General features: G+C 44.5%; 1 protein-coding gene and 1 long non-coding RNA gene across 3 annotated transcripts in view; both read right to left on the reverse strand.

The window, feature by feature from the left end:
• Positions 1-748, reverse strand: part of LOC125617628 — a 19,353-nt gene extending 18,605 nt beyond the window's left edge. Inside the window, exon 1 of the long non-coding RNA XR_007348705.1 lies at positions 737-748. This is a non-coding gene — a long non-coding RNA (uncharacterized LOC125617628). The remainder of the gene's footprint in view (positions 1-736) is intronic.
• Zdhhc14 (zinc finger DHHC-type palmitoyltransferase 14) overlaps positions 1-16,755 on the reverse strand; it is a 241,202-nt gene that overhangs the window by 163,970 nt on the left and 60,477 nt on the right. The gene's annotated exons all lie outside the window — the stretch shown is intronic.

The following is a 16,755-nucleotide window of genomic DNA, read 5'->3' on the forward strand; positions in this document are numbered from 1 at the left end:
GGGAGGGGGGATAGTAGAGGATAGGAAAGGTAGCAGAATACAACAGTTACTAATAGGGCATTATGTAAAATTGTGGATGTGTAACCGATATGATTCTGCAATCTGTATTTGGGGTAAAAATGGGAGTTCATAACCCACTTGAATCTAATGTATGAAATATGATATGTCAAGAGCTTTGTAATGTTTTGAACAACCAATAAAAAAATGATATATGATAAAAGGTTTTGATCCATAATTGTCCAATTCTTCTTAATCATGATTGCTTCCACGTAGAGGTTACTAAAGACTTAATGTGCTGCCAATTCCTAAACCCACGTTTAATGCAAAGTTCTCTGATGATGAGCTCCTAAATTGGGAACTTCTTATTAATCAGGATGTGCTGAACTGTTTTAATTACCTAGTAGTTCTGCACTAAAGACAAACTGATTTAAATAGACAGATATATTAACTCAACAGCAAAGGGTATTTAATTAAATCTGCTAGGATAAAAAAAATCACCATACCAAAATACAATAGGAAATTGTTAATTATTCTGCATATGTCAAAAGAAAGTGAGCATACAACAATATGACAAAACTCCAAATATACTAAAGTGGGAAAAGCTTTTCTTATATTTTTTTCCTGTAATATAAATAATTCATAAAAATCCAGGAGGCAAAAGACAGTATTATGGCTTCCTGAAAATAAATAAACATTAGAGCTACAGGATCTAGAGCTGTGTTGTAGTTTCATATACCACATGTCTGAAACAGAAAAATTCCCAAAAAACTGTTTGAAATTTTATGTGTACTATAATCCATTTTTTGCCAGTAATGTCTAATAAGGACCATTTAGCCAAGTGAACTCTTTAAATGATAAGGGTATGTTTAAAAGAAATGTGTGGAAAGAGAGAGGGGAGGGGAGAGAAAAAAGAAACATCTCCAAATGTAAGATAAGAAAGCAAAACCCAGAAGGTTTTAGAGCATTTCTACATTTGTGGATGCATTGGGAATATAATAAAAATCAATACTTCTAATGGAGTATTGATGGACCCTTTAGGGTTTTCTCTGTAAGATCATGTGGTCTGCACAGAGACCGTTTTTGCTTCCTCCTTTTCTACCTGGAGACTTTCCATTTCCTTTTCTTGGTTGAATTTCTCTGGCTAAGACATTCAGTACTGTGATGCATAGAAAGAGTAAGAGTAGGCTTCATTGTCCTGTTCTTATCTTAGGGGACCAGTGTTCTGCATTTCACCACTGAGTGTGCTGTAGGCTTGTCACAAGTGGCCTGTATTGTGTTGAGGCACTTTCCTTCAACATCTCATTTGCTGAGATTTATAATCAGGAAAGGATGTAGTATTTGGTCAAATTCCTTTTCTGTATCATATAAACATCTTATCATTTTTGTCATTTGCTCTTATGTGGTGTATTACATTGATTGATTTATGAATATTGAACCAACCTTGCATTCTATGGATAAATCCCTCTTGCTCATGGCACAGGATCTTTTCAAAGTGCAGTTGAATTTGGTTTGCTTGCAGAATTTTTGAGAAATCTTGCATTTATGCTCATCAGGAATATTGGCCTCTGATTCTTTTCTTGTAGCATCATTGTCTGGCTCTGGCATCAGGGTAATGCTCACTTTGTAGAATGTGTTTTGAAGTACTCCTTCCTCTTCAATTTTGAAAGAGTTTGAGAAAGACTGGTGTTAGTTTTTCTTTAAGTGTCTGGCAGAATTCAGTAGTAAACCATCAGGACCTGGGTTTTTCTTTGATGGGAGATTTTGATCACTGAGTTAATGTTCTTACTCATGATTGTTCTGTTCAGATTTTCTACTGATTTATGATTCAGTCTTGGTAGGTTGTATGTGCCTAGATATTTATCTGTTTCTTCTAGGTTATGCAATTTAGTTGCATATATCTGTTCACAGTGGTCTCATATGACCCTTTGTATTTCTATGGTGTCAATTGTAATATCTCTCTTTTTCTCTTAGCCTAGCTAGCAGTTTGTCTTTAATTTTTATATTTTTAGAAAATCAACTCTTAGTTCTATTGATCCTTTATGTTGTTTAATGGTCTTTATCTTATATTGCTCTAATCTTTATTATGTCCTTCCTTCTAAACTTTAGGCTCACTTTCTTCTTTTTCTAGTACTCCAAGGTATAACGTTAGGGTTAGAAATGTTTGATACCACTAATCAGGGAAATGCAAATTAATACCACACTGAGGTATCATCTCACACCTGTTAGGACAGCTATTCAAAAGACAAAAGATAAGTTTTTGTCAAGGATCTGAGAGAAGGCAATCCTTGCACTTGGTGGGAATGTAAATTAGAATAGTCATTATGGAAAACAGTATGGGGGATCCTCGAAAATTTAAAAATACAATTACCATATAATCCAGTAATTCCACTACTGGAAATATAGCCAAAGGACATGAAATTGGTATGTCAAAGAGATAACCATACCCTCATGTCCACTGTAGTATTATTTACAATAGCCAAGATATGCAATCAAGCTAAGTATCCATCAAAGATGAATGGATGAAGAAGATCTCTCTCTCTCTCTCTCTCTCTCTCTCTCTCACACACACACAGACACACACACACACACACACACACTTACACACACACCAGAATACTATTCTGTCTTTAAAAAGAAGTAGATCCTGTCATTTGGAACAACATGGATGAACTTGGAGAAATAAGTGAAATAAGCCAGGCACATAACGACAATTACCTCGACTCCTCACTTATATGTGGACTCTAAAAAATCAAACCCATGGAAGTTGAGAATAGAATAATGACTTTCAGGACCAAGGGTGGCAGGATTGAGGTGTTGGTCAAAGAACACTTCAGCTGGACAGGAAGAATTAAGTTCAAGGGATTTATTGTACCTGCGGTGACAATAATTAATAACCATATGTTGTATTCTTGAAAATCGGTAGAAGGGTAGATTTAATTGATCCCACCACAAGACAATGCTCAGTACACAAAGTAAGGCATATGCCTAACAGCTTGACCTAAGCATCCCACCATGTGGTGTGTACGTATGTATCAAAATATTATGTTGTGCATGCACATAAGTATATATTATTGTTAATTTAAAAAAAAAAGTGAATGCAACTTTTAAAATGAATCACAGGTTTTCAAAAGAACCAATACCTGTACCTTTGCTTTTCAAGCACGGTGCTTTGAAAATATTCAGAACGACAGAGAGCAGCATGGTCCCCCCTGGCTCCGCAGTGCTGCACGCCCCTCCTGGCCCTCAGGGAGAAACCCAGGTCTGATTTTTCTGCACCTGATTCAGTAAATGCTGGAGAGCTCCAAAGGTTCCTGGGAGCAAAGCTGCTCCGTCTCCCTGTAAGGACCGCGTAAGGGCCTCTCCAAGAGACCCTTCATCACATTCTGCAGTAAGTGTGACGCACACACTTCCCAAACAAGAAGTTTCAATCACCTTTCACAGAGAAAGTACCACAGGATCAAGAGGGGAAAATCACCTCTAACTTGATTTAAAAGAAGAATCACAAGAAGTGTGGACCGTGGCTTATCTAAAATGCATTAAAATTGTGTTTTCTCAGCCCAGTCCCTGAAGTCAGCCCTGCTCCACTCACCCGCTAGGCCAAGCAGCACGGTCTGAAGTCAAACCAGAATCCAGCACCTGGCCAGGGACAGGAGCATTCCCTGAGCCAGCTGAGGACCCACCACAGCCCCCCGCAGGGTGCTTTTGAAGGTCCCATGGTGTCAAGGCCCCAAGTCTCCACCCAGGCTGAGAGGGGTGGCAGCCTCGAGCACGCATTTCTGTCTCACAGCTGCATCCTGCAGCCACATGGTCCACCAGAGGGGCCCATGGGGCCTGCTCAAGCTGTGGCACGTCTGTAAGAGAAGACAGGCCACACCAGGCCTTTTGCCCAGAGCCTCCTTCACCCATGGCAAGTGAGCTGCTCTTCCCTATTCCCAGGCGGACGGCCACCTGCAATAGCCCCATGTGCTTTTTAATTAGAAAATAAGAGCAAAACACCTGAGTTTCACCAGGTGTTTCACAGCCAGGTGCTGTGCCTGGCATTTGACCTACGGCTTTTTACAGACCTCTAGGACAAGCCAGGAAGGAGGGAGGTTCAGACCCCCTGTTTCACAGATGAGGGAGTGAAGATCCACTCCCACACCTGGCCGAAAATACCAACAGCTACAGACTGAGGGCATTTTTAAAAGCTGACACGACTGACCTTTATTTCACCCCCTCTTGTCCAGCTTCCAAGCAAACATATGCTCAGCAGAGTAGGTTTGGTGTTCTTCACAGAGGCAGCTATTTCCCCAGCTATTTTGAGGCCTCAAACTCTTAATTTTAGCCAGTTTGCTCCTGAGATCATTCCTTCCTTCCTGGCCACGATGGCATTAGCCAGTGCAAACCACTCTGCACATGGGCTACAAGTCCCTGTGAAGGCCAGCTGTGCAATGTCAACTCTGTTTTCTCAGAGGTCCCCTGGGGAAGGGGGCAGCAGGCATGTCTGGAGGGGGAAGGGATGGAGGTCCTCATGAGGAGGAGGCTTGGAGGCCAGAAGTCCATCCCACCCACAGATCACCAGGAAAATGTAAGCCAAAGACTATTGAGAGCGAAGTTCTGCCCGAGTGCTGCCAAAGTGCTCACTTAACAAACACAGCTCCTGCCCTCCCCGCCAGGGACAAAGAACACTGTGGAGGCAGCATCTAAGTACAGATTCCTGAACCCCCTCCAGATCTCCCAAAGGAAAATCCTGAGGGTGGGGAACAAGAATCTGAGTTTGAAATGAGGTCCTGTGAGATTCTGAAGATCATGGACCCACTCTTCATCCAGGGCTGGAATGGACCCAGGGATGACAGAAATGAAAAAGCCACCTTTAGCCCTCTAGCCTTCATGCCTCTGGAGGAGACTCGTCATCCAGCAATAGCTACAAAGGCAACAGGTCCCATGCTCAACCAGCTCTACAGGTGCCGTCCGACAGGCACCCTATGCCTAATGAATTTGTCAGGTGCAAAACGTTAGCCCCATTCACATTTGGAAGCTCTCGTAGTGCATGTGTGCATATACTTACTGCTCAAGACCTATATTCTGCTTGTTTGCTTTCTAAAGCATTTCCTTTTACCTCTTACCCAGTTTCTCCCACTGGATTTATGAATTGCAGATAATCTATATGCAATGTTAATATATCTAATTTTAAAAATTTCTTAGTAATTTCTGAGAGCACCCATAAACACATTCAGGATATTTTTTCTGAAGTTCCCAAATCTGTGAAATAATTGTGTTAAAAACCACACAAATAATGTTGTAGAACATTCATAATTCTACAACTCTAATAGAACTGTCATTTTTCTGCATTTTTATTTCTAGTCTTTTTTCACCTGCATTTATTTTGGCATGCTTTTTGGTCGATTAATAATATCTATTAACTTCACAGCATTTTAAAATCAACATACCATCATGTGCATTTTGCATGTTGTTACCTAATCTTTCTTATTATTTTTATGACTATCTAACAGTTCACAAAGTCAATGTATCATAATTTACTTAATCATTCTTCTATTGCTAAGACATGGAATTTGGGTTTCTTTCAGTTTTTCAAATGTATGTGTAATAGCATTTTAGATTTTGTGTATTTCCTGTTCTTAGGAATTATTGCATCCCTGCAATAATTCCAGATATTGGCTCATCTAAGGAAAAAAGAATTAATTGAAAGAAAGTGGAATATCAGACACGTTTCTGGCTGTTGATGAACCATATTTCTCATAAGATGGCATCTCCCAGGTTATCATCTACTGAGCGCCTACTATGTCACCAGGTTTATGCAATCCTCAAGCTATACATTTTAAAGTGTTTGTCTCCATTTTGAAAAAGTCACTCGCCCAAGTGTACATAACTAGTGAGTGAAGGGCAGCTGGCTGTTATGGTAAGAGGAAAGAGGGAGAGAAATATCAAGATGTGTATGGTAGACAGTAGAGATATTTGCCAAAATTTCCATCTCTGCCCCACTTCCAGGCACCTGGTTGACTGGGCTTTGGGCCCTGTGGCTGGGTAACACCATGAAACCAGTTCTGGCCACTGAGCTCTGAATGGCAGTGATGTGAGTCCCTTCCATGTCAGAGCATCTCATTGCTAGTGCAAGATCCTCCAGAACTCTCCCTCTGCCACAATAACTTTGAACATTTGAGGTGACAGTTGCTCTCTCAGCCTAGGTCTCAGAGCACAGTGCTATAGAGCAGAATCCTGGCCAATCTGCAGTGGTCCCATAACTTGAGCAAGAAATAGACTTGTATTTTGCTAAGTCACTGAGATTCTGAGTTCTTTGTTACCGCAGCATGATCTAACCTATCCTGCCTGATCTCTTTCAACTTCCAAAATTACTATGCACAGGCTTCCCCTATACATGGCCAACTTCCTTCCTAAGATGATCTGAGGCGTACCTAGGGCTTACTGCCCCCAAATTATGCCTGTGATACCTACTGGGAAGGTGTTCACTTGGGAGAAGAGGTCTAGAGGGTGCCAGGGTATCCAATTCCAGTTAGTTACACCTTTCCAGGGAGAAAGGTGTGTCTGGAGACAGGGTGAAGAAAGGCTTAGGGCCCAACAGAGCTCCCAAGTGGAGATTGCTGGACATGTGAGCAGCTGCCTGCAGTCCCCAGCTGCAGCTAGACACTGTACCCAGATTCTTCTACCCCACAATGTTGTCTTTGCCAGCTAGTCCCAGAAAAAAAATACCACTTTCTGAAAAGGTGACCTCAGGAGAGAGAGAGCTGGGCCTCAGAGCCTCCCTCCAGCTCAGATGCAAGTGCTGCCATTTACCAGTGAACAATGACCTGGGTCCATTGCCGTATCTGAGCCTCGAGCTTCTTCTGTCTAATGGGAATAAAAAACCAGCGCCATAGGGTTCCAGGCTACTTAAAACAGTAAGAATGTGCTTGGCACACTGGAGATCCTCAATAAACTGTACCTACTGTGTCAAGCAAGCATCCTCCTATCCTACCCTTTCCACAAAACAAGAAGATCAGTGGAGATTAGTCCTCTAGTCAAAGAAAAAGAAGATTACAGACAGCCAGGCCACCTTCTATCCCTATGGTGTGGCTGGAGATGCATCCAGGACCTTGTACATGCTCAGCAAGTGCTCTACCCCCGAGCCACACACCAGCCCAATCTGCTTCTTAAACTTAGACAGTCACTCTGAAAACACGTTTTGTCCTCGGGGCCACAGAGGCAAGGGCAGAGTCTTGCTGACAGAACTGTTGTTTGAGGGGACACATTACTGGCTACAGTAGCCACACAATGCCACATCCCTGCAACCCTTGAGAAAAGTGCCTTTTAGGTGGGCAGACAGGACCACTGTCTACCACCGCAGGTCACTCCAGAGAGGTGAGGCGAGGAGAGAGCAAGAGGGCTGAGCACTGTCCACAGTCCTTTATCCTGGCAAGCCACTTAACCAGAGTGATTGAAAGCAGGACAACAAGAGGTCTCTGGGAATGTATGGAGCCATTACCGGCCTGTTACCACGCTGTCCAGAGTCAGATGCTCCGGAGTGACCTCGGGGATGTACAATTGCCTGGAGGAATTAGCTCAGAGAGACCAGAGAGACTGATGCAAGCCACACTGTGCCTTAGCCTCCTTCCTACAAAGCTCCCTGAGCGTTTTGTGCTCTGCTCTCCACTCCTTCACCTGGCTTTGCCCTCTGCCCTCTGTGACTCAGAGGTTGTCAGATTCCTCCTTACAGCAGGGATCTTCCAAATGTCTTGGGACATTGATAATCTATCCTTGATTTTCTGATATGAAGGTTTCTTCTCTCATCCTTAAAGTGCTATATAGGACACAGTTATTTCACAGGATGAAAAACTTTCCAGGAATTGTTTGTAACAGACCCAAAATGGAAAACCATCCAAATGTCCATTGAATGGATAAATACAAGGTAGCATAGTCATGGGAGAGAATAGCATTAGCCATATAAAGGATGAAGCACCAATCCTGATACTACAAGGATGAGCCTTGAAAACATGCTCATAAGGGAAGCCACACACAAAGGCCACGTAATGTAGGACTTCATTCACACGAAGTGTCCAGAACAAAGACATATCTACAGACAGAAAGTAGATGAGTGGCTGTCCAGAGTGGGGGGTGGGTAGCATATAGGGAGTGGGTGCTGGTGGGTACAGGAGGATTTTGGGGGGATAATGAAAATGTTCTGATTAGATAGTAGTGTTAGTTGCCACAGAACATACTAACAGCCACTGAATTGTGTATCTTAAAAGGGTGAATCTTTTGGTATGTGAATTAAAATTCCATAAAGTAACTGTAAAAAAAAAAACTTACTGTAAGAATTCTGTGACCTCCCTCAAAATAAATGGAAATGTTCTGGGGTATTTCTGAATCAGAGATGAGAATATGTCTTACATGGTTTGCAAACTCGAATAGGAGAAGCAGGCTGTGTGTAAAGCAATAGACACGGGTGGGGAGATTTGGGCCACCTGGAAAACCAGCCCAGTCCAGAGGAAGCAGCTACTGTGCAGACCCCACTCCCAGCTACTGCCCCTTGGCCAAGCTTTGCCAGATATTTATACTTTTCAGGAAAAACCAAAACACTTGAGCTTTAGTTGAAACTTCCCTAATTTGCTTTTAGTAACTAATTCAATTCTTTTAAGTAACACATATGTGACCTCTGCTTTTTACCACTCACCCAATAAACATTCCCCGAATGCCTTCGTGTGTCCACACAGTCCTAAGCTCTGGGAACACAGCCATGACCGGATCCTCAGGACGGGCTCTTATTCTTTCAATAGGGAAGTGCCCTCATGGAGGGATGGCATTGTGTTGTCCCAGAGCATGGAACCTGAGGCCCTGAGTGCCAAAGAAACCAGTACAGCTGGCAGATGCATTCCCTCAGGTGGAGGTGCTTGTCTTCGGAGAGGTGGCTGTGGATCAGACCAACCAGGACAGAACAAACTTGCAGGCTGCTGGCCAGGCTGATGGATGTTCCCAACTCTCCCTAGACACCCCAGTTAGACCTCTGGAAAGACAGGGAGGCACAGAGGTCCCTACCCACCGTGATAGAACACCTTAGAGCATTCTGTCTTAACAAGAGCCTGGTGGCACCTCAAAGAAGACCACGCTTGAGAGGTTTCTATGTTTCCTCCCCGCCCCTGCTAAATAAAGCAGTGTTAAATATCCAGATGCCATGCTTCAAACCAGCTCCTCTGGGGGAACAGGGGGGCTCATTAGCCTGTTTAATTTCCATTCACAAGTTTTGTGGTTTCTGGGGACCACAAAGGTGTGGGGAGGTTACTGTTTTCATGCGCTGGGGCATTTTTTTCTGCATCCTCTGTGATCTTCTGTCCCCCAGAAGTTTTGTTGTTGAGACAATTTTCAGAAGGCTCTCACAAGTAACCGTGAGTCAGGACCTCAAATTGACATGTTATGTATTAATTTCAAAGTGGGCACCTCAATGTACTTGCACTTATGACAATCTGAAACTACCATAGTCTAAAATTTAATGGCACAACAGGAGAACCAAATATGTCTGTGCTTTTCTAAATAGAAAAATAAGTATTTTTGTTCATTGGTCCAACCCAGTAACCAATCATTAAAATGTAAAAATAAATAAGTAAAAAGTTACTTTTTTTGTATTGGATATGGCAGATGAGATGGCTGGGAATTATTTGCTGCTCCTGCCATTGGGAGAAAAAAAAAATTCTGATTGCTTTCTCTTTGAATCTGGGCTGGTCTTAGTGACTTAATGATCTCCAAGCCTAGCTTATAAGACAGCCTTGCAGCTTTATCCTGGGCTTCTTTGGGATTCCAGTTCTGGAAGCCATGAGGAGAGGCCAAATGGCCAGCCTCCAGCGGCCACAGTCCTACCAGGAAGAGTCGGACGTGTAAGTGAAGAAGCTGAGAGTGGAAGACTGGGCCCAGCTGATAGCAGATAGAGCCCACATCAAGGAACCTCACCCCAGACTGCCTGATGAGCCAAGTCGACCCAAAGAACCAGGAGATAGCAGGCAAAATATGGAGCTGCCAAGTTTTGGGGTGGTTTTAAGACTATGATGAATAATTGATTTTAAAATAAATAAGCCACTAAGCTTCAAGGTGGTTTATTAGACAATAATAGATCATTAAAATAGCAAAAAAAGAAAATGTGATTATTTTTTAAGACCTGCATCTACAGTAAAAGGGGGAAAATAGTGAATTTGATCAAATAATAATTGTTTCTCATACATTTTCCCAAAAATCTGTCACAGGTATCAACTGAGAAAAAGAGATAATTATTAAATCAGTCAATAATACCCACTGGGCACCCACCACATACAAAACTAAGAAGTAGAATAGCTAACCAAAAGAACAATGGAACAGTTCCTGGTTTAATTAAAACTACAAGATTATGAAATACGACTATTAACCAGAGAAGTAGAAAAGAACTTTTCCCAAGCCCTAAGGGAAGGACCTATTCAGCACATATAATTTAGGTCAGAGTTATGAAAGTGCATGCGTTCCCCTAAAAAAAATTCAGTAGCTGTTAACCCCAAATGTGGACAAGCAAATGTGGACAAGCAAGGTTCTGGGCTCCAGAAACAATTTCCAGCCACCAATATCCCTGCCCAGGCCACAGTCCAAATGCAGAGGAGACAATACAAACAGCAGCCTGATGTCTTCCCACTTTCTTATGTCCCCAGGTCTTTGTGCTCCAGACTTAGTATTTCCCATGGAAGGATCTAGTTTCCGTCTGTCTCTTGTGTGTGTCTGCATATCTAATAAGGAACGTAAACATATTCTGTAATAAAATATGCATTTACTTACTTGAACTCTAATGAGACAGAATCTCTCTGAAACTAGCAGCAATTATCTTTAAGAACTTTGGGGAAATTTCTTTAGTAATGATATGGGACCATTTTCCACTCAATAATTCTGTGAAGGTCACAGTTAAACAACTAAAACAGCATTGACCACGTCTGTGCATACAACACCTAGTGCTTCAAGACAGGTATCTACAGCCTGACCTATACAAGTCCCCACAGGCTGGGTGCACAGGCTAGGCACATCCAACACTGAACTCCATTTCCTTTTCCCACATTGTGAGGAGCAAAGTTAACACACATGGGAGGGAAGACTTACAGACACCATGAGTCTTGTTTCTGAGAAGTACAATGCAAAGCAAGGATGTACCAAATCCTCCAAAGAGGTTCTCAGAGAGATCTTCAGAGGCCAGCAAATACAGACTTTCTTTCCCTAACCAAAAAGTCCTCAAAATCTGCATCTTGTAATGTCTGAAAAACAAGGCACTAAGCTGCTTTCCTCCCCTGAGGTGTTAGAAGACAGGCCTACCACAACACGGAGAAAGAAAAACAGTTTTTCTTATGAGGCAGAACACAATACAGGCTTATAGCTTGTGGGGTCTGGGAGAAATGGGAAATAGGTAGAAGACAGAAAGGAAATACAGAAAAAAAGACTTCAAATCAGCAGTTATACATACTTTCCCAAGCCTTATTACTCTCCAGTTCCTGGGAAATCCGTGATCCCACTGAGAACTGTCAATTAACCCCCAATAAACAGATTAATCAAAAAGAACTATCATGTCTTGAGAAGCCTATAATTCTGAGGACTTTCAGGCACTGTCTATTGATCAGATAATGAAGACCACATCAGCCTGTGGATTCGGAGACCGACCAGACCACGGGAATCTGTCCTGAGATTACCAGACTGCAGTGTTCCCACGTGCTCTTCCTCACCGAGTTTCCTTTAAAAGAAGAGCTGGCAATCCTCAAAATGCATCTCTCACTCCCAAGATGGTCTGCGTTCTCCCCTGCATGCGGATTCCTTGCTCTACCCACAGAGGCATCGCACTTGAGATGGTTCCCATTCTTCCTTGAATGTGTAAGCACTTTCCTAAATAAACCTCCATCTATGCCTTTGACTGGTGTGAAATTCTTTCCTGTCAAGTATGCCAAGAACCTGGCTGGTTCCCAGTGGAGCTCCCCCTTCTCTCCGGGAACTCCTCAGACTCTTCTTTGGAGACAGTTCTCCTAGGACAGATAATTTTGGGAGGTACTTTTGTCAATGAAATTCTAACAGGATCCACTACTGTGCACACCACGCCATCACCAGGTGAAACCCACAGCAAGCCCCGCGGGAAACCATGCCAGGGAAAGAGCAGAAAGTGGGCCAGGCACGTCCACCAACCGCTTTGAGCTGAAGGAGGGATGTTTAGGACACAGGCTGAAGAGCTAACTTCCCATGGTGGTGGAAAATTCCTGACACTCATCACAGAGGGCACTCAAGAGGCTGCAACTATAAATAACCTTCAAGAGGATATAAAGTCATGGATTGACAGTGAGTTGTACCAAGGAAAACCAGGCTGTCCATGACCCCACAAGGCCTCTTCCATGCCACTGTCACATGGTAGACCAGGATCTGACCCAATACGGCTTTAAAAAATCTTTTCTTCTAAAGCATGAAATGGTCCCCAATTCACGGCACACTAAATCCATGAGAATCTCAAGGCCCAGAGCACTTCGCCTCGGCAGGGGCTAATGCTCCCGTTGGCAGCTTCTGTGTGACAAAGTGCTAACAGTGGAATCCCCTACTGGGGCCCTGGGCCCAGAGGCTGGCTGGGAAGTGGAGCCCATGCACTCCCTGGCACCCCCTGAAGGGAACAGCAGTGTCCTAGGTGGCTGTCCTGTTTCTGCTTGCCCCACTCACAACTGGCCCTCTCAGTCTTCACCCCTGCCTTCCTTGTTCACCTAACTTTCCAGACTACTCGAGGTCTCCTTGTGTTTTTATTTCCTGTCCAGGAGAATGTGTCTGGAGGGGAAGAGCCTTCTAATATAAAGACACTAACCCAAACAGAGCTAGGGAGTGGGCTGGGGGAGTCGCTCCACCGTGCAGTGTTTGCCAAGCAGGCAGAACCTGGGTTCCATCCCCAGCACAACAAACAAAATCAAAAACGAAAAATAACTAGAAGCTAAGGGGCGGGACTAGGGAGCATGCTTTTACCAATCAAAACATCTTTGCTGGGGCTGGGGCTCAGTGGTAGAGCACTTGCCTAGCATGTGAGCAACTGGGTTCGATCCTCAGCACCACATACAAAAATAAATAAAATAAAGTTATTTTAAAAATTAAAAAAAAAAAGACTTTGCCTTTGAAGTTGCCTGAGCACGGGGCTGGGCTGGTAATGAGCTGTCCAGGAAAGCTAAGTTCCAAGCCCCACTGTAATCCGCCCTGCTTCCGTTGTCTTGCTGCAGCCACATTCTGATGTCGCCCTTAAACTATTTTTAGAAACGACCATTCTTCACAATGAGGAGCAGACATTTACATGAAATGTATTCAAAACTTTGCCCACAAATGGATTGCCTTTTAAAGGTGCCTTCCCCACGTAGACCCCTGTGGCACCCGGCTTCATTCCTGGCCAGAACTCGGGACTCCTGCCAGTTTAATAAGACTCAATGAGAAAGAGCTCGTGGCAAGGGCCACCTGGGAATTTCCCAGGCCCCTGGAATGTGTGTGTTATTCCAGATTCCAAAAACAAAAGTGCACAGCAATGACATCAGATTCTCCGCCACAGACTGTGTGCATTTAACACCCCCCACCCCCGCTTGCTTCCTGCTAAGCCAAGCGCTGTGGCTAGCAGTCAGGAAGGGAGCTTTGAGACCACAGGCACATTTTATTCATGGTCCCAAATAAGAAAAAAAATTGATAAAGGAATGATTTGGGAGCCTCCTGTGTCCCACTCTGCGGTGGGCGCCTCTGCCCTTCTCCTTGGAACCCCTTCCTCATCTGCTTTATCTAATACAACCCCCATCAGAAGCAAAAAAGTAGGTTTACACAAAGGCTGCCTTCCATTCACACTCTTTTGTACTGGGGATCCAACGGGGACATGTTGGGCACAGACTTTACCCCTGAGTTGCCCCTGGCCCGGCTGCGCTGTTTTCTGCCTCTATATAACTTTAGTTGCACTGGGGTGTTGCTCCTGAGCACCAGGAGACAGATGCCAGGCTTCTAGGATCCTTTTCTGCGGAGGGCTCCTGCCTGGGAGCCCTCTAAGTAAGGCCTTCCTCCCAGGCCGCGCACCGTGGAGAAGAAGTCACAGGAAGAGAGCCATGCAACACAGTGACTTTTCCAGACATGCCAGCTCTATGTTCATGGGTTGACTTGGAGGAATGAAGTATCCGTCTCTGAGCCACCTCTCTAAGCCACTTGTGCACCCCACTTAGGGACACGCAGGCCATCTCCCCAGACAGGGTCTCCAACTCACGCATCCTGGAAACTCCAGTAGTTCTGGCTAGCGGCCTCCACTCCCAGCTCCCCCAAACCCCAACTCTCCCTGTGCCAGTCATGGGCAAGAGTCACTGGTGAGGGCCTCCTGGGCACGGTGCATGCTGCTCCAGGGCCACTGTCACAGAATGGAAGGTGTCTTGTTCTTCATAACTCACACTGCACGGAATGAGGTCTCAAACTTCCACCACCACCACAGAAAGAAGGAATCCGTCTCCCTCTTCACAATCCAGAAAATCTCCCAGGCTGCTGGGAAGGGATAGAGGGGAAGCCAAGGAGAGACTGCCTTGTTCTGTGGTGAGCGGCTTGCTGTCACCACTAAAAGTCTTTTGTAGTCCTGTTGTTTAGGAAGAAGCAGCAGGAGCCATAGGACGCATTTAGGATGAACATCAACAATTGGCTTTCCAAAAAGTTCTTTCGTGGACACCTGAAATATTTCTACTCCACACATCTCTGGGTTTTCTTATGGATCAAGACTGCCCAGTAGATAGTTAGGAAGGGTGGTTTCTGACCACTTAAAGCCGAGGAACTGTATTTTAAAGTGAAAACATTTTGTACATCCCCGTACGATAGTAGTTATATTTTGTATCTTTTGATTATTAGAAGATAGTTAGAAAAGGCTATCATGAATTCAGTAATGGTTTTAACTGCATTTATGTTTGATTAGTCACAAACCAACAACAGGATCCCCGTGCACTGGAAGACCTGTCCTGGGACTCCCCTTTTATGAATTCTAGAAACCAAAATTGTACTGAATAATCCCAAAGGAATTTTAAACTAACACTTTCAAGGGGGAAAAAAAGGCATAATTATTCATTGATCGTATTCTTCCTTTCATGCCACCTATGTTCCTGTTACTGCATCAAACAACATAACGGATGCCAACCCAACAGGTTTTCCACCACTTTGTGTTGTGTAACCACCGACATACAGTCAATAAAAAAAAGATACTAATGAATCGCAACAGCCACTGATCCTGGGGCCTATTAGAGTCTAATAAAAACCCACAAGATCCCTGTGACACCGAATGAAAAAAATCACCATGGGAACTGTGAAGAGGGAAAAAGACGTTTGTTAGCAATCACATAAAATTACCCAGAGCAGTGCTCCCTCCCAGCTACCCACAAAAACACTCCTCGAGGCTGGAACATAAATAGATGTCAACAACCAGATTCCTCCATGTACCGCCTGCAGGAAGAGGAACGACAGGGGCCCGAGTACGGACGGGGGAGGGCAGCAGCCAGCCCGCTGCGCCCTGTCTTCCTGCAATGCCAGTCCAGCCAGACACACTCGTGAGACTTCCGTGAGTTGACTTTCTCAAGGGTTGTGCTGTGCTTTGTCCAAATTCGCTCCTCCTTTCCCCTAGGACATAGAGAAGTCGGGAAACCTCGGCTGCTACGACTGCTACGGGGCTCAGGCAGAGGGCCCCTGTCTCAGCGCTGTGGGGGGTTGGGAGGGTGACTGGGACTACAGGGGACCATGCGGAGCAACTGAACCAGAACACAGGACCCAAGCAGCAGCTACCACCCAGTCAAATCCCTAGGAGATCCCAATGCCTGGGGTGATCTCCTTCCAGGCATGGTTTTTGACAGGAATATCACCTACCAGCAGTTGACAGTAAAACCACATTTCTGTAATTACAGGCTTATAGAAAAGCCAGTGATGTCACACTTAAATGAGGGAGGAAGATTCAGGGACTTATTGTGACGGTGCTATTAATATTCATGTATTCGCACTTGCTGAAAATGACAGGTACGGAGGATAGGGCAGGCTTTATCACCCATTTAAAAACATCACAGGCAGGTCTCGCCAGGAATGCTTAGCACACATGGCCAGTTTCATCTTCCAGTTCCACAAAATAACCTTCCAACATGGCCTTGACTGACCCGATGAACGAAACGGATCTTACAAATAACGACTCATGTTCCCACCCTTGGGCCCCAGAACAGGCTCCATGCAACACTTCTGACTGCTGTGGCCAGACACATGACACTCCTAGGTCTAATCCACGTCCCAGTAAACACCTGTCCTCTGAATCCCACTCTGTGGCCCACCAGGCACCAAGGGAGTAGACATGGCCACGCAGGCTTCACCAGCAGGTGACACAGAGTTACCAGTGGTGACGTTACTTCATGGTGATGTAAAGTAGATGGAAATCAAATGGTTCAATGAATGCTCTAATTTATGGCAAAACACCTCCTCCTATGGCAAATTCCCAAACAGGTGAAAAGAAGAAAAGCGACCCACAGTGAACGACAAGAATCAGTCCTTTCTCCACGCACACTGTACTCCAAAGAGGCATCAGCTGCCAGGGAGGGGAATGATAACCCTTTGCCTTTATTCAGTTCTTGGCAGTTTTCAAAGTGCGCTCAAACAGATCTCGTCAGGCAAAGCCCTGACAGCTCTGGGTGTGGCTTTGGGCAGCTGTCATCCTTCCCACTTTGCAGAATCCAAGGCTCCCTGCAGTAGGTCACCTGCCCACAGATGTTAACGTGGGGGAGC

The sequence above is a fragment of the Marmota marmota genome, unplaced genomic scaffold, assembly GCF_001458135.2.
Source record: "Marmota marmota marmota unplaced genomic scaffold, marMar, whole genome shotgun sequence".
NCBI lineage: Eukaryota > Metazoa > Chordata > Mammalia > Rodentia > Sciuridae > Marmota > Marmota marmota.